Consider the following 24,817-nt stretch of genomic DNA (forward strand, 5'->3'; position numbering starts at 1 on the left):
AGTATAAGTTGCCCAACAAGCCCTGATTCTTAGTAAGAATAACTGAAAAAATAAAAAGATAAAAACAAAATACGACATATGTAAACCTAAAGAAAACTAGCAAGTACTGACATGCAAGTAAAAACACTGAATGTTAATAGGAAATAACTCTCCAATCAAAAGATGCAGACGATGCCTCTGGGCCCGCGACTAGGGGCGCCCAGGGATTAGGGCCGTGGCGAAGCCTGGTGGCCGTGCGCGCAGAGCGGGCTGCGCGGGCCGGCGCTGGCCGGGAGGAGCCGGGCGGGAGGAGCCGGAGCCCGGGCGGCGGCGGCGCACACAGGGCTCCATCGCGGGGCGCGCGGCGGCGCTTGGGGCCTCCCAGGTTGCAGAGAGCGAGCGCTGATTCCTCCTCCCGCGCCCGCCGGAAGATGGCACTGGGCGGATGGAAATCAAATGACAGTCTCCAAATTCAGCTCCACCTCTACCCTGGGCGCCGATGCCTTGGCATTAGAGGAAGAGATTGGTCCAGAACAGTTTCCAGTTAACCAGCGCTATTTCTGTTTAGTCAATTTTGGGAATAGCTGCTACTTCAAAGCACTTTATTTTTGTCGTCCATTTCGTGAGAAAGTTCTCGCATACAAGAATCAGCCTAGGAAGAAGGTGAAACTTCTTACATGTTTGGCAGACCTTTTCCATAGCATAGCCACCGAGAGGAAAAAGGTTGGAGTAATACCTCCCAAGAAGTTCGTAACAAGATTACGGAAAGAAAACGAACTTTTTGATAACAACATGCAGCAAGATGCCCATGAGTTTTTAAATTATCTATTAAATACAATTGCTGATATCTTACAGGAAGAGAGAAAGGAGAAACAAAATGGCCGTTTACTAAATGGCAACATCAACAGTGAGAACAATAGCACACTATTCCCAATGTGGATGCACGAGATCCTTCAGGGAACATTAACGAACGAAACCAGATGTCTTGCCTATGAAACTATAAGCCGCAAAGATGAAGATTTTTTAGACTTTTCTGTTGATGTGGACCAAAACCCATCAACTACTCACTGCTTAAGGGGTTTTAGCAACACAGAAACCCTCTGCAGTGAGTAACAAGATTACTGTGAAGCACACAATATTACTGTGTACCAATATTGGTACTGAGTACCAATATTACTGTGAAGCAAGCAGGAAGCACACAAAGGGATGAAAGTTAAAAAACTGCGTATGAGTCTAGCTCTACTCCTGAAGAGGTTTAAATATATGGATCAACTTTATCACTATACAAAACTTTCTTACCGGGTAGTTTTTCCTTTAGAACCTATCTGTTTTAACACTTCAGGAGATGCAACCAATCCTGACAGAATGTATGACCTTGTTGCTATCGTGGTTCACTGTGGAAGTGGTCCCAATCGAGATCATTATATTGCAATAGTTAAGAGAAGGTGATATTTGGTTGTTGTTTGATGACAACATTGTAGAAAAAAATAGATGTACAAGCTATTGAAGAATTCTAGGTTTAACATCAAATATCTCAAAGAGCTCTGAGTCTGATTGCATCCTTTTCTATCAGTCTCGGCACTGAATAGGGAACTGTATTGCAGAGATACTTTCTGCCTCATTTCTTCTCTGGTTATTTTGGAAAGGATCAAGCACTGATTTTTCAAGAAAAGAGAAATGCAGGAAGCTCGGGGCAGTAGCTCACTTTGCACACAATAAAGCAAAGACTGTGGATTGACCACCCCTTCTATTATGGTAGTTGGTTTATTTGCTCAGGCATCATGCTGTCCGTGCAGTTCTATACACATACAAGTCAGTGAAATCAGATACCCAGCTCCTCTTTTTAAACAGCCTTCCAGTAACTGACATGCATTTTCTCTTTACTAATTGCACCAGTAATAATCTGAACTCCTTGGGGTACAATAGAAAGATTAGAAATCTGTGCTGGATTGCACCGATTATTTAAGGAGATAATATTGCATGCACTGTGTAAATTTGCCTGTGCTCAGTATATAGAGAGAGCGGATTCAGTGTTTTTTTCCCCAAGCATAAACCAGATACACTTTTGGGCCCAAAACTTGTAGTTGCCTTCCTGAGGTAATAAACTAACAAATAATAGAATTCAGTGTCAGGAAGACAAATGTGATTTGCTTCCCTGAAGAAGCTTATAATAATATACAGTATATGTATATGTAGGGAACAACTAGTCAAAAGTGGCTTCTTGTTTCCCCAAGGGGAAAGACTGGCTTTATAATTATACTTTTTTTTCTTATTTATTTTACTTAAAACTGGTAAAGTTTAAGTATTGTATGAAGTGCCCATGATTCTGTCAGTAAATTTGATCATATTTTTATTTGTTTTTGTCAGTTTAATTAGTCCTTTTGTTTGTTTCTATTTATTAAGGTGAACTTTAAATTCTATATGAAATCAGAAGATTACCTTGAGAAAAATTTCAGTGAGTAGAGGTAAATATTCTTTTTTCAGGAGGAACTGATATCTCTGGCTAAATATTTGCTCTTTTGTTATAGTTTCTGAGTCAAATATTTTATTCAGCTTTAATTTTAGCAAAATAAACATACCAAGAATTCCCTGTCATTGTTGGAATGATAAAAGAAATTCTGCAGTGGTGGTATACCAATCTTTAGAGTTCTTAAATATGCTAATGTTTCAAGTTGAGGTCATGCTTGGAAAATTCATGATGTAACAGTTCTTTTATTTCCATATTGTCATTCCTTAACCTGGAAAGAAGTCTTCATTCATTGTGAATCCAGCAGCCCTGGTAGCTGGCGAAAAACCCTTTGAAAATTAAGATTTAATGAAATAAACCAGGAATGCAAGCAACAAGTTATAGGTTTTTTTCCCCCTTCACATTGCAGATCTTACTGGAAGAGTGCTCCAAAATTAAAATTTGTATTTATTAAGACTCCCTTCTGTTGAAGATTTTTAAAGGAACATATTAATATAAAATGTTTGTAAACTGTTGCATTTGACACTTTTGTATGCATCAGTAAGTTGTCTGACAGTGGCCAAATGTACCTTGTAGAGAGTAATTGATTATTTGGACAAAATAACAGCAATCAGGTGTTGGATGTTCTTTATCAAACCCTTTTCAAACAGTAATCTCCTTTTAAAATTGAAGTATTTTTTAAAAGTCATTTTACTAAAACTTATTGAATATGATAAACAACAAAAAAAGAAATTTTTTTTGTCTGTTGCTATTACATTTATTATCTGTATGTTTTAGCTCAGGAAATGACTTCACCTATTCATTCAGTGAACTCATCTTTAACAGGGCATTTAGCTAATTGGGCTGTTCAACTGCTGAGAGAAAAAGTAACAAAGTTCTTTTTAAGATAGGTTTGTAAACCTTTCCCTGGCTGGAATTGTTTTGTACAAATTATAAATAGGCTGCCTAATCTATCACCTTTGCAAAGAGAATCCCAACCAGTAATCGAGGAAAGTCATAGCAAGGGAAGCAGGTCAATTTTTCAATTTCAAGGGTTTAAACCAAATTTTCTTGGAATATTTAAAGCTGTATTTCTATAGCTTTCAGTACAGAGAAAAAAAAAATACAGTGAAGCAGAACCAGTTTTTACATCAGTTAGGCCACAGCATGTATAAGAAAGATAAAGTAAGTCATTTGTGTACAGGTATAACACTGGATTTCTATGTTATGTTTGTTTTTACATTTTGCACTTTTTAGAGAATCATGCTGCACGAGGCAAGGTTAACTTCCATAGGAAAGCAAGTTCGAGCATTTCGATTGTGTTCCATGGTGGCCAAATCCTTTGTTCACACCGACACTGTTTAACAGGATGCTTACTTAACTTTTACTCTCTTTACTGCTGAATCTAAGTAAAAAGTTTTGAAGTTGACCAGAAACTCAATATATTTTAAAGACATGTAGAGTTAGAGTTGAGGAGAAAAATGCAGCCGTAGTAAGAAAAGTAACCCGTATAGAAAGCATTATGAGGTTGTTGGTTGATTAAAGAGGGCCAGGTTGAAGTTGTAAGTGGTGGTGGATTGCTACGTAACTCTGTAGGTTTTTGTTGAATGACTGTCCTATATTTTGTATATTGGAATAAAAATTTCTACAAATGCTCTTAACAAAGTATTCTAAATTCAGTTCTACTTCTAGGTCACATGGCTTCTGTCTTGGAAATTTTAACTTTAGGCGATTACTTAAGACAGGACCCCTGGGGCCTTAGGAAAGGGAAAGCAGATGTGGGTGATCTCGGTGTTGCCACCTCTAACTATCAGCATTGGGTGTTTTTTTTCCTTGATGGTAGGAGGAAGAATTCACTTTCATAACATGCTACTCTTGATACTTTCTTTCAAGACATTTCATTAAAGTTTCTCTCATGAGATTCTTACCTGGGAGCTGGGAAGCTATGGTGTTCAGGTTCTGGCTCTTTGTGGATTTAACTGTGTGACTTTGGGCGAGTCACTTAACCTCTCTCTGCTTCAGTCTCCCTCACTCATAAAATGGATATTACTACCTCACAGGGATGTTGTGGAGATTAATTAGATATAATGTCTGTAAAGCATTTAAAGTTCTTGAAGAAAGCACTATATAAATACAAAATAATATCTATTAAAGTTGGTTTATTTGTGAAAAAAAGATACAGATGTGCAGAATGGATAAGGAAATAACCTATCTATATGCTATCTACAAGAAACTCACCTAAGAATTGTAGACACAAGGAGGTTGCAGTTGAAAGGTTGGAAAATGATTTTACATGTGAACAATAAATAAAAAGTCAGGAAAAGCTATAGTAATATTGGGCAAAATAGTCTTTAAATGAAAAACTATTTTAAGAGACAAAGAAGGACACTATTTGTTTAAAAAAAAAGGAGTGATCTATAGAGAAGAAAGATTATCATAAATATTTATGCACATAACCAGGGTGCCCCAAAATACAGAAATATATGAGGCAAACAATGGAAAAACTAATGGGATAAATATATGCCTCTACATTTATAATGGGGTTTAATATACCATTACCACAATTAGACAACATCTCAACAGAGAGTTAATAAACAATGATGTTGTATAATATGTTAGAGGATCTAGACCTACTAGATATATACAGAACATTATACTCAAATACAGTAGGATACACATTTTTATCAAGTGCACATGAATTGTTCTATAGGATAGACCACATGCTAGGTTACATAACAAATCTCAAAGAATTTAGAAAGACTGAAATTATCCAAAGAAATGTTACCTACCACAATGGAATGGGCTGGAAATTAATAAGGAGCAGAGATCCAGGATAAGCAGAAAGATATGGAATTAAATGGCACAGCCTTAAACAATGAGTGGGTCAAGGAGAATTTGCAAAAGAAATCAGCTACTAAAAGCAAATGAAAATGAGAACACAATATATCAGAATATATGGAATGCATTTAATGTAATACATCACATTTACAGAACTGGAAAAAACAATTATGAAATTATTTGGAAGGGCAAGGTGCCACAAATACCCAAAAAAATTATTAAAAAAGGAAAAGGAAATTGGAATAATCATGCCTCCTGACTTAAGTACTACAGATATAGAGTGTTTAAAACTGCATGGTATTGGCACAATAACAGATGTACTGACCAATGGAACGGAATTGAGTGTTCTGGTATAGGTCTTAGAATATATGGTCAACTGATTTTCAATAAGGAAAGCCCACTCAAATGGGACAGAGTGGCCTCTTCAACAAATGGATAATGCATAACTGGTTATCTATATCTAAAAGAATGAGAGAGGTCCCCTATCTCACACCTTAAACAGAAATCAACTCAAAATTGATCAAGGACTTAAATATAAAAGCAACAATCACAAAAATCCTAGAAGGAAATGTAGGAAAACACCTTAAAGATCTTAACAACAAAAGAAAAAAATAGATAAATGTACCTCTTCAAAATTCAACACATTTGCACCTCAAAGGACTGTGAAAACACAGATAACTCAATGGAAGAAATTATTTGGTAATCACACAACCAGTAAGGGTTTAATACCCATGATATATAAAGAGATTATACAACTCAACAATTAAAAGACAAATGAGATGATTGAAAAATGGGCAAAAGACTTGAAAAGAAAATTGTCCAAAGAAGAAATACAAATGGTGAAGAAATACATGAAAAAAATTTCAACCTCACTAGTGATTAGGGAAATGGAACTCAAAGCTACAATGAGATCTCTTTTCACACCTATTAGACTGGTCACTATTTAAAAAGTTGGAAATGTGTACATGTTGGAGAGCATGTGGAGAGATAGGAATGTTTATTCACTGTTGGTGGGAAGGTAGAATGGTACAGCTAGTATGGAGGACTGTTTGACAGTTCCTAAGGAAGTTGAAAATAGACTCATGATGGGATCCTTCCATATCATTGCAAGTTATATTATATATATATCCAGAAGTACAGAGAGCAGTGACACAAATAGATATCTCTATACTGATATTCATAATGGCATTATTCATAATATCATGATAGCCAAAAGTTGGAAACAACTCATGTATACATAAACTGATGAATGGATTAAAAAATTGAGGTGTAGTCACAGGATGGAATATTATGCAGTTGTAAGAAGAAATGAGATGAAGCATTTGACAACATTGATGAATCAGGAAGATGTTATGTTGAGTGAAGGAAGCCAGACACTAAAGGACAAATACTGTAAGATTTTGCTATAATGAACTAAATATATTATATAACCTCATGAAATTAACAATTAAAATGCAGGTCACCAGAAAAGAGAATGAGGGTAGAGATGGAAAGCTAATGGTTAATCTGTGCAGAATTTATTAAAAGGTTGTAAATCTTTGGAAGTGAATGGAATGGGTGAGTGCACATCATGGTTTCTATGACTAGCAGAGATATTATATGGGTATGATATTTATTGAAAGAGAAAGTCTAAGGAAATTTATATTACTAGAAGGAAAGCTAAGAAATGTTACATGGGACTCTATAGCATAGTGAAACCTCATGTAAAATATAAAAATTGTTAATATTACATAGAAAAGACTTTTTACAAAATATAAATACAAATAAACTACAGACAAAGAAACAGAATAGCAGTTATGTATGGCAGGGGAAGCATACAAGATTGAGAGGTGATGAGTTTGTTTAATGGTTTACTATTATTATTATTATTATTATTATTATTATTACTGGAGTGATGAAAATACTCTGGGAATGACTGGATTGATGAAAGCGCATTTATATGATTATAATAAATACCATTGATTGTACACTTTAGATGGATTTATCCCTTATTAGTATGTATCATTAAATTAGCTTTGTTAAAAATATATGAAATTAAATCACATTGTAATATCACTAAAAGGAATATATTTTTCACTAAAACATAGAAAAATAAAGAAATAAAAATTATTTTTATTTTAAATAGAAAATAAAGGGAATGGAGAAACATTTGATGCAGATTGGACTGCACAAAGTATATTGCATTAATTTATCAAGCAAACAAGAAGATATCTTTGTCCTGGACTAGACTAAATGAGCACTCAGATGACCTCTAATAAAAACTCTCAGCTTCCATTCAACTTGACCCCTTCCTGCAGTATCTTATTGGCTCTTGACTCAATTGGAGGGTTTCTCAGAGAAGGACTCCAGGTAGAAGTCTGAATTCTTTCTTGAGTCTGATGATGGGAAATGAATCTCTGTCCCCAGAGAAGACAGCAGGAAAGACTCTGACATTGGGAACAAAGTCAGAGCTGGGACCCCAAAAGAACCACGTGTCCCATCTACCCTAAGCTTGTATAAGTAGAGGCTCAGCCACAGAGGAGATATTTACAGCTTCTTCATAACTCCTCCTCAGGCACATTTGCATCTTGTTACTCCAAATGCTAGTTCATCATATCCCCTTGATGAGCTAGTCTAAACAGAAAAAAAAAAAAATCCTGCTTATTGTCTAGTCCTAAGAGACATTGTTCTCAGGTGGACGAATGCAGTTTTTATTATTCATCCTCAATGAAATCTTCTTGATTACATCCACCTAATCCTTTCCAGTCCTTGGAAATAATATTTATCCAAGGCCTAAGACTGAGGAACCTATTTTCACTAGGTTCATTTGATCCCCAAAGCACTGACAGAACCCTTGTCATTCATGCAGAAATTTATATTTTCCTCTTCAAGTAAGTGGAGAACTGGGTTCATGCGAGATAAAACCATGAACACTACACTATTCTGCTTGATGCTAGAACAATAAATAAAGTAATGCTTGTAACAAAAATTAGGACATGTTATATAATCCCTCACTTAAAAATGTTTTATAGTTATTAGAAATATATATTTTTTAAAGTGAAAAGCAAACCTACTCAATTTGAGAGAAAACATTTGGGAATTATTTATTTCAGAAAAGTCTATTATCCAACATTTATAAAGAAATCCTACATCTTGAAAATAAGACATACAACCCATTTAATAAATGGGTGAGAGATTTGAATAGATAATTTTCCAAAGAGGAAATACTAGTGGCTAAAATGTGTCTGGCATCAAAGTATGTAGGCAGAGCTCTACTTCCTCATGAAGAACATGGAGAAAGAGCAAACCTACTTAAATGAGATGCTTTGGGAATCTGCAGAACAGGAAAGTACTGCAAATTATCCAAGAGGGAGCAGAACAGAGACAAAGAGACCAAAGGAAAACCATGAGTTACTAGCCCCTGTGCCTGGGAATGGCATATATCCTCAATCCTCAAAGCAAATAAACTTGTTAAAACCCATGGATCACTGCAGTCAAGCAAGGGGGAGGGAATGTTCCCTGGGAGGAAGAAGGATCTGGCAGAGGGTAGGGAGTGGTTTCTTTTTGGTGAGTTTGGACAGCTGATCCCCATTTAAGTATCAAGGGAGAACACACGCAGTGCTGAATCAGCCCCAGGGAGAAGGGAGGAAGTATTTGATCAGACAGGCTATCACACCCAACCACCATGGAAGAGAATTTTTCTACCTACTTTATTTCTTTTCTTCCTTCATTTTTCCATCTTCCATCTTCTGTTACTTTTCTTTCATTCCACCTCTACTTGTTTGGTCTTCCTTTTTTCTTTTCACTAGCTTTATTTAATTTTTTTCTTTTCTCACCTTTCCAGGCTTTAATACAACCTATTATTTCCTATTTTGTTTCTTATTTCATTTTTTTCTATTCCAAATTTTATATTATTTTTCCTCTGTATTTTTTTAAATGTACTCATATTGCTTATTTATTTTCTGACCTCAGCAACTGTAAGGATATAGAATAAGAGGAAATAAGTGTCAAAAAGGAAGATCATCTGCCAAAGAAGAAACAACAAATTAAGCCCTAGAGTAAAAAAAACTTTTACCAACTGAATAAGCACATCAAGATAAAGAGATGCCTAGACACAAAGAAAAATTTACAAGCCATACTAACAAACAGGAAGACATTGTCCAGTGTCATGAACAAATTTAAAAACGAGATTCAGAATGTGGAACAGCTAATCAAAGATGTCCAAACAAACATCAGGACCCACTTTAATGAAGGGAAGGAGGATATAAAGCATATTAAGAAGAACCTGGTGAACATACTGAAGAAATTGTTAACAAACACAAAAAAAATAACAGATCTGATGGTGATGAATGACACAAAGCAAGAAATCAGAAATATGCTGGAAGCACATAACAGCAGATTTGAATAGGCAGAGGAAAGAATCAGTGATGTTGAATATAGTATATCTGAAATCAGACAGATATGAAGACAGATGAATCCAGCAAAGACTCAGGGATTTGGATGCAACATGGAACACAAAAACATACACATTATTGGCATCTCAGGGGAAGAGGAAAGGGGGCAGGAAGAGTGTTAGAATAAATAATGGCTGAATATTTCACAACCATTTTGAGGGATGCACATATACATCCAGGAAGCACAGTGCATACCAAACAGTAAATATCTTAATAGTCCTACCCAAGAAATATACTTATCAATTTGTCCAATGCTTAAGACAGAGAGAACACTGAACACAGCAAGAGAAAAGAGACTCATTAAATATAAGGGAAGCTTGATAATATTAAGTGCTAATTCCTGATCTGAAACCATGGAGCAAGAAGGCAGTGATATGACATGGTTAATGTGCTAAAAGTAAAAAATAAAATAAAATAAAACCTGTCAGCCAAGAATTCTGTATCCAGCAAAACTGGTATTCAAAAATGAGGAAGAGTTCAAAATATTCATGGATAAACAGAATTTAAGATAGTCTGTTAATGAGAAATCTGCCCTTCAAGAAATATTAAATGGTGTTCTGTAGGATGAATGGAAGTTTCAGAAAAGAGAGGGTTGGAGGAGAATGTAGGAATATTTTTGGTAAGAATAACTGAAAAGATAAAAAGAGAAATAAAAACAACATGAAATATATAAACCTAAAACAATATGGCTAATGTAAACAATGCCTTGAAAGTACTAACACTGAATATAAATTGATTAAATTCTCCAATCAAGAGATTCAGTTATGCAAGATGGATAAGGAAATATGACCCATCTATATTCTGTCTACAAGAAACTCACTTAGACCCAAGGATGCAAAAAGGTTGCAAATGAATAGTTGGAAAATGATTTTACATGCAAAGAATAACCAAAAGCATAGTTACAATATTATGGGACAAAATAGACTTTAAATGCAAATCTTTTGTAAGAGAGAAAGAAGGACACTATATATTAATAAAAGTTGTATTCTATTAAGAAGAAATAATAAACATGTACCTTCATGCACATAACCAAGGTGCCTCAACATACAGAGGCAAATATTGGAAAAACCAAATGGAGAAATAGACTCCTTTACAATTGTAGTAGGGAACTTTAATATACCATTATCACTATTAGATAGAACATCTTAACTGTGGGTCAGTAAAGAAACAGAGACCTTGAATATGTTAGATGATCTAGACCTAATAAAAATATACAGAATATTATGCTCAAATGCAGTTGGATATACATTCCTCTCAAGCACACAAGGGTCATTTTCCAAGATAGAATGCATGCTAGGCCACAGAACAACACTGAATGAATTAAGAAAGATTGAAATGATACAAAGTAATTTCTCTGAACACAATGGAATGAAGCTGTTAAGGGACAGAGAATTACATTAGGCACAAAGATATGGAAGTTGAACAACACACTCTTAAATGATCAGTGGGTCAAGGAGGAAATTGCAAAAGAAATCAGTAACTATCTTGCAATGAAAGAAAATGACAAAACAACATTTTGATATCTATGGATGCAGCAAAAGCAGTCCTGAGAGGAAAATTCATAGCCATAAAATGCCTATATTTAAAAAGAAGGAGCTAAAATCAAAGAACTGGAGGAAGTAAAAAAGAACAGTAAACTGGAGGAATTAAAAAAGAACAGCAAAGTAATCCCAAAATAAGTAAGGAGTAGGAAACAACAAAGATTAGGGCAGAGCTAAATTAAATTGAAAATAAGAAAGCACTAGAAAAATTAACAAAACAAAATGCTGTCTTTTAAGGTGATTGATAAAATTGGCAAACCCATAACTAGACTAAAAAGAAAAAAATTGAGAGGATGCAAATACATAAAATAAGAAATTAGGAGTCTGATATCATCACTGATCCCACAGATATAAAGAGTATCGTAATCTCTCTCTGTCTGGAGGAGTCTGAACCAAATCTTGGTGAGTATTTCCATCTTTATCTCCCATTTCTCAACAATCTCTGTTATTTCCTCCATTTCCCAATTAATTCTTTTTTACTGGCCTAAGAAAAAAAGAGTATCATAAAAGGATACTTTGAAAAATTGTATGCCAACAAAATGGATGACTTAGATGAAATGGACAAATTTATAGGAACACACACACAGCCTACAATCATGATAGAAGAAATTGATGAACTCAATAGGCCAATCATGATTAATGAGATCGTATTAGTCATCAGATGAGGTTTATCCTGTAAATAGAATACTGATTGAAAATTAGAAAATCAATCTAATTAACTTGATGAACAGATTAAAAAAAAAACTACAATTTTGTGATGTGATAGAGGAAACCAAATGATAAAGTTGAATATCCATTCATGATTAAAACTGTTAACAAGATTCTGGGAAGATGACATCAAATGAGGCAAGAAACAACAGATAAAGAAACAGAAGATGCCCAAGGGACCTGCTTTTGTGGTCAGCAGACCAGGACAGTGCTTCACAACTCCCAGGAGGGTGAGAGACAAAGAGAGGAAGAACCTGAAATTACAAATTGTGAGTTATTAAACCTCTCAGCCACTGGGAGGAACCCTCACTGATCCCTAAGGTATTAAATCAGGAGGAAACCCTGGCTCATTGCAGCTGACTGAGAGGGGAGCAGACACCTTCCTCCCTGTCAACTTTTACAAGGGGAAAAAGCAGGGGGAGTTGTGGGATTTTCCTCAGTGAATTTGTCCAGCAGATCCTGCTTTGAAATTTGGCATGGTCAGACTAAAACAAAGAAAAACCAAGAGACATACAACTCCTTTGAGAGGTGTGCCAATGAGCGCCATCTGTTGTCTGGTCTGGAAATTGCATGGACAAAAACTGCACTTGGGTTTCTCTGCTCTCTAACTTCTGGAAGAAAATTTGCACCCCATTAGTGAGTCCCTGGCACAATTTTGATAATTTAAGCAATGTTAAAGAGTTAAGATAAGTTTATTTTAAAAGAAGAACTGTGACAAGATAATAACAATTGACAAGACAGAGAAATTGGCCATCAGAGTAAATTCACCAACACATATAGACACCTAGACATCAGCAAAAAAAAATACAAGCCATAATAGGGAACAGGACAAGATGCCCCAATGGAACAAACCAAATATCCTGAAGAGATACAGAATTTAAGACAATCAGTTGTAATCACATAGCCCTCCTAATTCAATTTAAAGAACTGACAGAAAATATGACTAAAAAGAGAAAGTGTATTAAGACAACATTGGGTGAGCATAAGGGCTAAATTGAAATTCTGCAAAGAAAAGTTACAGACCTTATGGGAATGAAAGACATTATGTATGAGATTAAAAATAAATTAGAGGCACATAAGAGCAGATTTGAGCTGCTCAAAAACAGAATTTGTGACTCTGAAGACAGAATATTTAAACTGGACTATACTGAACAGAAAGAGAAGTGTATAGAAAAAAATGGAACCGGGTCTCAGGGAAGTGAATGACAACATGAAAGGCAAAATCATGCACATTATCAGTGTCCCAGATGGAGAAGAAAGTGGAAAAGGGGAAGAAAGAACATCTGCAGAAATAATTATTGAAAATCCCCAGGCCTTATGAAAGAAATAATTATCATTATCCAAGAAGGACAATATACCCCAAACAGAATAAATCCTAATAGACCTACCTATATCAGAGATAAAGAGAAGTTTCTGAAAGCAGCACAAGAAAAGCAAAGCATTAAGATTAAGTGCTGACCTCTCATCAGAATCCATGGAGGCAAGAAGAAATTTTATGATGTATTTAAGGATCTGAAAGAGAAAAACTGCCAACCAAGAATTCTTTATCCAGAAAAGCTGTCATTCAAAAATGAAGGGGTGAGCGCTACAAAACAATCATGCAATGCTCCCATGCCACTCTAGGACCCAGGAGACAAAAATCTCATCTAAGATGAAAGTACATGCAGTGTCTTGAGGACTGGTTATATGGGGCTTCTTTTCTAGAGCTCAGCCAGTTATGGGTGCAAGCCTTGGCTCCACAATAAAATGCAAGTGCATTTTATTTCTTGAGTCATCAGTAAAGAATACAATCGTTTCTCTTCTAGTCCAGGAATATTAAAAATGCTCAGCTTTATACCTCAACTCCTAGGTTGTCATTAACACATTTTGTAAAAGTAAATTAGTGATATTTGACATGGTTTAGATGATGTTTAAGTGGCCAACATTTTAGTAATACTTGCATTATAATTTTGTACTTTTAAAAAGTCATACTTGAAAGTACTTGGTTAAATAGTAAATAAACTAAATTTAATTTTCTGAAATGTTCTATATTTCATTTTTATGCATGACAGGATTTGATAATGATTTTAAATAGAAATACATTTGATACAACTTGGTAAAAAAAATGAAGGGGACTTTGAAGTCTTCACAGACAAACAAAAACTGTTAAAATACATTACCAAAAGATCAGAATTACAAGAGATACAAAGAGAGTGCTTCAGCTTTAAAGTAAAAAAAAACAAGGTGAGAGATTTGGAGAAGAATCTAGAAATGAAGTTTATTAGAAAGGATAAATTAAAGGATAAAAACAGACAATAGTATGATATAACAACAGAAAGCCAAAGGTCTAAATGCATGAAATACATAATGATTTTACAATAACATTGAATGTTAATGGCTTGAACTCCCCAATCAAAAGACACAGACTGATAGAATAGATTTGAGAATGTGACTATGTATATGCTGTCTACAAAAGACACATCACAGAGAAAAAACAAGCAAACAAAAAGCCTCCCAAAGATGAAAAGCTCAGGACTAGATGGATTCACAGGTGAATTCGACCAGACATTCAAAGACAACACAATATCAAGCTTGTTAAATCTCTTCCAAAAAATTAAATGGGAAATAATGCTACCAAACTCATTCTATGAAGCCAACATCAGCCTAATACCAAAACCATATAAAGCTACTGTGAATAAATGAAAGTTACAGACCAATACCTCTAATGAATATAGATACAAAGATCCTCAACAAAATACTTGCACAAAGAATCCAAAAGCAAATTAAAATATTTATACACCATGATCAAATGGATTTTATCCCAGGTATACACCAGTGGTTCAGCACAAGGAATCACTGGTGATTTAACACAATCAGTGTAATATACCACATTGAGAAATTGAAGAAGAAAAATCACATGATTCTCTTGATTGAGGCAGAAAAAGCATTTGACAGAATACTGCACTCTTTCTGGATAAAAACACTTCAAAAGATAGGAACAGAAGAAAACGTCCTCATTTTGTCAAAGTTCATATATGAAAAACCTACAGCTAGCATTGTACTCAATGCTGAAAGACTGAAAGCTTTCCTTCTTTGACTGGGAACAAGAAAAAGATGCTCACTGTCATCATTACTATTCAATATTGTGCTAGAATTTTGGACAGAGAAATGAAGGCACCCAAATAGGAAAGGAAGAAATAAAACTTGAGCTATTTGCTGATGATATGATTCTATATATAGAAAATCCTGAAACAAAGCTACTAGAATTAAAAGATGAGTTTAGCAAAATGGTGGAATACAAATGTGCAAAAAACAATAGCTTTTCTTCATACTACTGATGTGCAATCTGAGGAGAAAATAGAAAAATAATCCATTTATGATAGCAATTAAAACAATCAAATATTTAGGAATAAACTTAACCAAGGACCTGTATTTAGAAAACTACAAACTTTGCTAAAAGAAAATGAAAAAGACTTAAATAAGCATGAGGACATCCCATGTTCATAGATTGGAAGACTATTGTTAATATGTCAGTTCTACACAAACTGATTTACAGATTCAACATAATCCCAATAAAAATCCCAAACAGCCTTTTTTACAGTAATCAAAGAACCAATAACCTAATTTGGAAGGGTAAGAGGCCCAAAATAGCCAAAAATATCTTAAAAAAGAAGAATGCAGTTGGAGGACTCTCACTTCCTGACTTTAAAGCATATTAGGTACAGTGGTTAAAAAAAAAAAAAAAAAAAAATAGCATGGTATTGGCTTCAGGACAGACAGATTGGCCAATAGTAGTGAATCGAGAACTCAGAAATCAACCTTCATATCTTCAGTCAAGTGATTTTTAACAAGGCTGTTAAGTCCACCCAGCTGGGCTGAAACAGTCTATTCAATAAATGGTGCTGGCAGAACTGGATAGCATATCCAAAAGAACAAAAGAGAACCCCTATCACACACCTTATACAAAAGTTAACTCAAAATAGATCAAGGACCTAAATATAAAAATAATCATTGAACTCCTAGAAGAAAATTTAGGAAAACATCTTCAAGATATTGTGGTAGGTGGTAATTTCTTAAATCTTATACCCAAACCACAAGAAACAGAAGAAAAAAAATAGAAATGGGACCTCCTCAAAATTAAACACTTTTGCACCTCACAGGACTTTGTCAAAAGGGTGAAAAGACAGCCAACCCAATGGGAGAACATATTTGGCAATCACACATTTGATAAAGGTTTAATATCCATGATATATAAGGAGAACACACAAATCAACAATAAAAAGACAAACTATCTGATTTTAAAAACTGGTAAAAGTCTGGAAAAGACAATGGTACAAAGAAGAAATTCAAATGGCAAAGAAATGCACGAAAAGATTCAACATCATTAGCAATTAGGGAACTGCAAACCAAAACTCCAATGAGATATCATTTCATACCTATTAGACTTGCCACTATTAAAAAGTTGGAAAATTAAATGTTGTAGAGGATATGGAGAGTTAGGAACACTTATTCACTGTTGCTGTGAATATAGGATGGAGGACTGTTTAGCAGTTCCTAAGGAAGGTGAATATAGACTAGCCATAGGACCCAGCAATGCAACTGCTAAGTACATACTCAGAAGGACTGAGTGCAGTGACATGAATAGACATCTGCATACCAATATTCATAGCAGTGTTATTCACAATTGTCAAATGTTAGAAACCACCCAGGTGTCCATCAACTGAAGAATAGATAAACAAATTGTGGGATGGAATTTTTTGCAACAGTAAGATGAAATTAAGTTGTGAAACATATGACATGGATGAGCCTGGAGGACATTATGTTGGGTGAAACAAGCCATACACAACAGGATAAATATTGCATGATTGTGCTATTATTAACAAAATATAATATGTGAAATAGAAATACATTGTTTAATAAGAATATTGGTAAATTTGCATATATGATTGTTTTTCCTTGAACCTGAACAAATACAGTTCAAACTACAAAAAGTTAATATCAGACAAAAAACACAAAAACATCACATTATACTAAATGAAGGCCAGACAAGCTGTATGATTTGATTTATAAAAAATGTAAATATAAATCAATTTATATTAAAAAAATTAGATAAGTTCTTATGAAGGACTGGGGAAGGAATGCTAAGAGGTCTGGAAGCTTTCTTTTTGGAGTAATGAAATTGTTCTAAAATATTTGAGTTGGTGAATAAGCAACATTGTGATTATACTAAAAGCCAATGATTATACACTTTGGATAAATCTTATGCTTTGTGAATATATCTCAATAAAACCGCTTAACAAACAAATAATTGTGCAAAAATAGCCAGAAGTAGCAGTTATATACAGCAGGGGAAACAAAAAGAGATTAAGAGGTGAAGAATTTTCTTTTTTGTCTGGTTTTGTTTATTATTATTATTATTATTGAAATCATGAAAATGCTCTAATAATGATCGAAGTGATAAACCCACAACTATGTGATTATACCAAATACCATTGTTTAAACACCTTGGATGACTTGTATGCTTTATTAATATGTGTCAATAAAACTGATTTATTAAAAAGCTATGAGCTATAATTAGTAATATTTTGATGATGCTCTGCACTTTCATAATTTGTAACAAGTATTTAAGAAGAATGCAAGGTGGTCGTGGTGGGGAGTTGTATGGGAGCCTTGTATGAAGATATGCATGTTTATTTTGTAAATTCACAACTTTTACTATACACTTAGTTGTTTATGAATATTCTTGTATAAATGATATTCTTCAATAAAATTTTATTTTAAAAAATTGTCAATAAGCCAGAAATACAAAGGGCATGCTAGATCTGATCAATGGCATCTACAAAGATGCTACAATTATGCTTTATCTTGAGAGGAAATGATTTCCTCCTACAATCTGTAACAAGACATGGATATCTGCTCTTATTTAACATCTAACACATTTAGACATTGCATTAAAGCAAGATAAAAAAAAAAAAAGAAATGTATAAGAACTGGAAAGGAAAAAAAAAAACCTAAATTTTCAAATGACTTGACAGAAAGTCCCATAAAATCTATTTTAAAAGTTATTAATACTGAAACTCATAAGTGAGGCAATGTCACAGTAATCAGGATCAAAATAGAAAAAATCAATATGTATCTTCGTACTGACAATGAACAACTGCAAATTGAAATCTGAAAGCCATTATTAATTATAGTCACTCTATAATACATCCCTAGCATAAAGTTTAGGGAATAGCCAGCAGTGTCTGTAAAAAATTAAAAAGTGCTGACTGAATGAAATCAAAAGAGAGAAATCAGGACAAGGTCAAAGATGTTCTTGTATATGGTGATGAGTTCTGGCTTCACCCTGAAAGTAATAAGAAGTGAATGAGTGTTTTTAAACTTAGCAAAATGGACTCCATTGCTACAATATTGAAAATTGCTCCAAATATTATAAGTGCTAGAATGTGGAATTAATAATACTGAGGAAATTGTTTCAGTATTATTTTATTTAGCATAAATACATACAGAAGTACATATAGATTTATTATGAGCCAGATTTTGTTCTAAAAGCTTTAAAAATGTTAATTTCATTTTCAGAACACCTCTAGAGATTAGCTCCATTTTAATCTTCACCTTATAAATAGGAAGCTGAGGCTCAGAGAGGCTAACTTGAGCAGGCCTTGCAGTAAGAAATCAGGTGAGAGAAGGAAGAGGTTGGATAGCATATGCAAGATTCAGAGATTCAAAGGATCATTTCAGACTTTGCTGAACTCCAAGAGAGAAACTCTGATGTGACTTACTATCAATGCTAAAAATGGTTTAGATGGTGAATTTTGAAACAGACTTCATGGAAAGGCAGAAAAAAATGGTGCCTCACACATGGTAGGTATGCAGTGGATATTGTTGAAGGAAAAAAGAATGTATAGTAACAATTTTATTAGTAAGGGGATAATTTTTAACAGCTTTATATGATATATTTTATGTGTTTTACTTAAAATGTATGCAATTATACAATTGTCACTACAGTCAGATTTTACCCAACATCTTTAAAATTTCTTTGCAGTCCATCTCCATACACCTGAAGACTTTTCTAGAATTTGCCTTCTCTTGAATTTCATATAAAAGGGAAATCATGAGAGAATGTAGTGTTTTCATCTGACGAATTTCAGTTTGTATGATATATTTTTTCCAGAACTGAGCTTTTAATGAAAGCACCTGGATGCCAAAGAAGACATTAGTGGAGGAGAGGTGAGTCCAATCTGGTCTTAATTTTTTAAAGGTATCAGATATCTACAAATGGAAAATATGATAAAGTTCCAAATACTTAAGGAATATATTAATTCAGCAAATATTGTCTGAGGCCAATTCAATGTTACACACACTTAGGATTGCTCGAGTCCTCTGCTCTAGGAGCAGTAGGCAGATACTAGATTTTCAATATCTAGGCTGAAGATATGACATTGTCCTTTAGCATTAATCAAACCATACTTTGGACAACTCTACAAGATGTGAACTGAAGATCTCCCACTCAGTTATCTAACCTCCCAAGGGTTTCTTGCTACACTTAGGTTAAACTATCTAGGGGAATTGGGAGGTCTCTTAGACTACACAAGCAATGCCCAAGAGAAATATAATGACTCACATATAAGTATATATATTTTTCTAGGAGCCACATTAAGGAAAGTAAAAAGAAACAGTCAGATTAATTACATTTTTTTAGAAGATTTTGGGGATTGATCTCAAGAACTTGTACATGGGAAGGAGGTGCTCAACCCCTGCATTACATCTACTCCTCAATGATGGTTGTTTTATTTTTTTAATTTTTAGGAGGTACTGGAAATCAAACCCAGGACCTCAAACATGGGAAGCAGACACTAAACTCACTGAGATACCTCTACCCCCCCAAATTAATTTTAATAAGCAAAATATTACTTCAATATGTAAACAAAATTTTGAAGTCCATTCTTTCTCATTATATCAAAATCAGTGTGTCTTATACTCACAACAATCTCAATTCAGATATGCCCTTCTCATGTACTAAATAGTCATGTGTGTCTGGTAGCTTTCACAATGGACAGCCCAAGTATAGGCTTTTCACCACTGTGACAGTTTGCTATTGTTTATGAATTCTAAAAATAGATATTGGATTGTATTTTTAAATTGGTCTGTTCCTCTGGGAATATTAGATTGTATTAGACTCTGAGGTTTCACTTTTACTTTGTTAAATCAAGATTAGTGCTTTTATTTGACCATGTCATTAGAACACCTTGGTTTGAGTTCCTACCTACAGCTAGCCTATAGCTGTGGGGTGTATAAACTGATGCTCAAAGACAGTGAAGTAAATACAAAGAAGAAGAACACAGAGAGCAGATACATGAAGAAAGAGAGGATCTATTAGACATGGCAGAGGCCCAGGGAAGAGAGATGAGCCTGAGAGACCACAGCTGAATTTGTGAAGAGAACAGAACGGCTGAGCCCAGAAAGAAATGAAGCCTGGGGAGAGAGACTAGCCTTATGTGAGTCTACAGCTGAGATAGGAAGAAGCTTGGATCTCACAGAGCTTTAAGAGGAAGAGAATTTTGTCCTGAGAAGTGAACTCATAGCCTTGCATCACCAAATGCTGGAATGGTTTTATAAATGGGTAAGTGGTATTTTTTGGAGGAAGTGTGAGATGCATGATGGAAAAGGCCTACATTGCTTTGGAAAGACTGTTGGTAGTAATATGCAGACTAAAGTTATTTTTGATAAGGGCTTAGGAGTAAATGGTGATGCTATTATTGGAAACTGCAAGAAAGGTGATCTGTTTTAATGTTGTAGAGAACTTTGCAAGATAAACTACTGATGTTTTATGGAAGACAGAATTTGAAAATGGCAAGCCTGAGCATTTAGCTGAAGAACTTTCCAAAGTAAACTTGGAGAATGAGGCTTGGCTTCTCCTTGCAGTTTATAATAAAATGTTAGATGAGAGAGATAGGCTGAGAACTGAATTGTTGGGCATAAACAAAATCAGAAACTGATTCTTTAAATTCCAAGCCTCCAGAAATAAAGTCCCCATATGAGGATTTAACTAAACTTGGAACCTATAAATCAAGATTAAGAATGCAATTATCTAAGAAGGACTTTTGGAATGTTTTACTGTCTGATGACTTGAACTCTCACTTCCTGCATGATAAACCAACAAGCTTTTTGAGAAAGCTGTATGAAAAAAAACCATTGCCAGCCTAAAAGGGACATGCAGAGGAAATATGGAAGGGAAAACAGCTTTAAGAGGAAAACCATGGAAGTTAAGACCTGGAATTAAGCTATCTCTTTGGGCCAAGAGAGGAACCCCACCTTTATGTACAGAGGGTGAGTTTGCCACAGCAGTTGAAGAGGGTAGATATTCCTGCCTGCTATTCAGGGAGAGTTTTTTCACCCAGGTGTAGCAGTTTTGTATTATTTATGAATTCCAAAATGTAGATATTGAATGATGTTTGTAAACTGGTCTGTTCCTCTGGGTATATTAGATTGGATTCAGATGTTTCACTTTTACTTGATTTAATAACAATTAAGGCTTTATTACTTGGCCATGTCAGTGAGATGTTGAAAAAGAAAGATGGCAGAAGAGAACATTAGAGTTTTTAATGCTGGAGCCATGGGAAGTAAATACACAGAGAAGCAGATATGTGAGGAACAAGAGAAAGCTCCACTAGACACAGCAGAGGCCCCAGGGAGAGAGATGAACCTTTTGCCTGATAGCTTATAACTGGCCTTGTGGAGAGAGCAGGGGAGTTTAGCCCACAGAGAAACAAGCCCTGGGAGAGAGACAAGACTTATCTCAGTCTACACATGATATTGGAAGAATCTGGGACCATGGAAACTTAAGAGGAAGAGGAACCCTGAACCCTTGTGGATGTCAGGAGCCATCTTGCTCCAACACATGGCAACAGAATTTGGTGAGGGGATTAATTTATGCTTTATGTTCTGTTAATGGAAAGCTTCTACCCAAATAAATACCCTTTATAAAAGCCAACAGATTTCTGGTATTTTGCACCAGATGACCTACACAATTTCTGAAGTAAACTCGGAGAATGAGGCTTGGCTTCTCCTTGCAGCTTATAATAAAATGGTAGAGGAGAAAGCAGGCTGAGAACTGAATTGTTGGGAACAATGAAACCAGAAACTCATTCCAGCAATTCTAAACTTCTGCAAATCAAGCTACCAGACTTTGTGAAGAGGCTGAGCCTGGAAAATAACAAGCCCTGGGGAGAGAGAAAAGCCTTATGCCAACCTACAGCTGATATAGGAAGAAGCTGGGGTTCCAGATCTTTACAAGGAAGTAGGAAGTCTGAACCCATGCATACATCACCTGCCATCTTGCTTCAACATGTGGCCAATGACTTTGGGTGAGCAAATACTTATTATGGTATCTTGGTTGGACTCTTTAGGGCCTTATGACTCTAAGATTCTACCCCAAATAAATACCCTTTACAAATACCAACAGAACCTGGTACTTGCATCAGAACCCCTTTTACTTTGAACCAATATTTTTTTTAGTTTTTTGATGTTTTTTTTCTTCACTACCTAAACTTAAAACTGAATGATGAATTGTAGTGTTCGTTCAAACTAGCATTTCAAATCTCAGAAGTCAGAACCATGAGTCTTTGTAAATGTATTTACATATTATCTTCAAAAGGTATACAATTTCTCTATGCATGTAGGTAAAAGATGCCCAAGGGATATTGTCATTCATTTCTTGGAAGCTCCATTATCACGCACATTCTTCCCCACCAGATATTAGCCATGACTAAACACTTTGAAGAAGCAAGGAGAAGTCTTACATGTCTGGCTTATCTTGAAAATCCCATGCACCTAAAATGTTTGCTGGCTTCAAACATGAAGTCATTAAAGAAAGTGCCCAGTTGGGAGGATTTATTATACTCCTTCTATTTTGTGGTCCTTTAGAAGAATGACATCAGGTCTAGTTCCCACTGGGGGAGCTGGTTCCCATGGTCAAAGAACTGGAGCTCTACCTGAAAAATATTCTACAGATGACTCCAAGGTTTCTGAAATTTCAAGGTAAGAAATCTGTATAGCCTACTCCCAACCCATAAAGGGCTCTTGAACAAACAAACAAATGCTCAAAGTTATCCATATTGAATATGGGCAGAGCTGAATTCTGGCATCTCAAAATTTTATAAGGGAGCCAAGTGAAATAAGTGGTTTTTGTCTAAAGAGTTCCATCTTGAATCTGAAAAAGACACTGTCTACACTACTGCATTACTACAAGCAGTTCTGCACCCAGATCTTATTAAATTGGGCTAGTTGGTGATTCTAGAAAACCACAAAACTATACCTTTCCAAGTTTACCTGACCCCCTGTAAGTTCTGGGTGTAAGCTGTTTGCTAGATTCAAAGACATTCCTAGTCCTACCCAAGGAATCCCTTCTTTTGTCTTGACTTATACATTGGTAATCTATCTTTTCTCAGAAATCTTAGCATTGTCACTTCATTTTGTATATAACTCTAGGAAAATAAATGCCTGGAAATCAATTGCGTAGTCAACAAGACAAAGTATGGAAGGTAATTTCAAAGAAAATAATCTTTAATGCTTTGACATTATTCTAAATTTTTCAAATATTTTTTCCATTATTCAAATACTTATCATTTTAGAAATCTATATTTAAACAAAATCAATGATAATTCATGTAATTATTTTTAGAGCAGACAACCATCATAGTCTCTGCTTTCATATATATTATGCATTAAGGAAAGAAAAATGTTGACATAAATAATCAAATAATATAAAAGGAATCCTTACCATGACTAAGAGCACTAGTTACAAGTATACCCATCCTTTCCAAAAATAAAATTTGACTTAGGGAGGCCAGGGATGTTTTACAAGAAAATTCTGGTTTAGTGATATGAAGTTAAGTAAATGAAAGTGAAGTAAATATTTAGGCTTTTACTATAGGAGTGTAAAGTGGGGGTGTCTGTGTATTTGTTGAGCTACTTACATTTTTAGCTTAGTGGATATGACATTGGATGTTGACCCAGTCAATAAGCACCTCATAATTTCAATTGACTTAAGAGGTGTATATGATGTGGGACTATCAAACAGAATAGATGTGCTGAGAGATTAAAGTCTGTGAAATTTTGTTTTGTTCTCTTATCACTTCACCTCTGGGTGCTATTACTGTGAGATGAATGTTTTAACGAGCTGGGCCTTTGCAAACAATCTGTTATTGAAAAGGGAACATCCAACTATCTTCAGAATTTGGAACCTAGACTGTGGGCTTGAGAAATGGAGCATTCTACTCATCCAGCTCTACTTCTTTGACAAAACTGGATGTGAGCCCTTGGTTACTCTGTGTAGGGATTTTCCTAAATATGGATATGGGCAACATTTCCTTTTGTGACATCTGTGATGGATCCAGTATCTTTATATTCATAAACATTTCTACTCTGTAGCCACTGCACCCATGTTTGCTCCTTCAAAACCACTTACTGATGATCAGGTCTTCCTGGCTTTCTGTTCTGTGGCAAGTCTATGCACTGCCACTCTCTAATTTATCCAGTGGAAGGCAAATAAACCTTTGCCCTCCAAAAAACATTAATAGAAAATTATTTTGTGTTCAGAGCTAAAATTCTTTCTGCTAGGCACACACATGATACAAAGTTATAGCAGAAAGATGTGGAATATTTCATAAATCCCATGAATATAAATGAAGTAAATGATGTAAAAATAACTTTGCTAATACTAATTATCTGCATGCTTGTCTTCTTCAGGTTTTATATTTATAATCTATATAAACGTGTCCTGAATTTCAGATCAATTTGCAATGTGTTCCTTTTTATTTTCTGTTAGACCAACTTTGTATATCATGGAGGTTTTAAGCTATATAAATATTTGAATATGAACAAACAGATTAT

The 24,817-nt window shown here is 34.9% G+C and overlaps 1 pseudogene; it reads left to right on the plus strand.

Moving 5' to 3' along the window:
• Positions 1–435: 435 nt before the first annotated feature.
• On the plus strand, positions 436–1,564 carry LOC101420533 (ubiquitin carboxyl-terminal hydrolase 12-like; annotated as a pseudogene).
• Positions 1,565–24,817: the final 23,253 nt, after the last annotated feature.

The sequence above is a fragment of the Dasypus novemcinctus genome, chromosome 9, assembly GCF_030445035.2.
Source record: "Dasypus novemcinctus isolate mDasNov1 chromosome 9, mDasNov1.1.hap2, whole genome shotgun sequence".
NCBI classification, from domain to species: domain Eukaryota; kingdom Metazoa; phylum Chordata; class Mammalia; order Cingulata; family Dasypodidae; genus Dasypus; species Dasypus novemcinctus.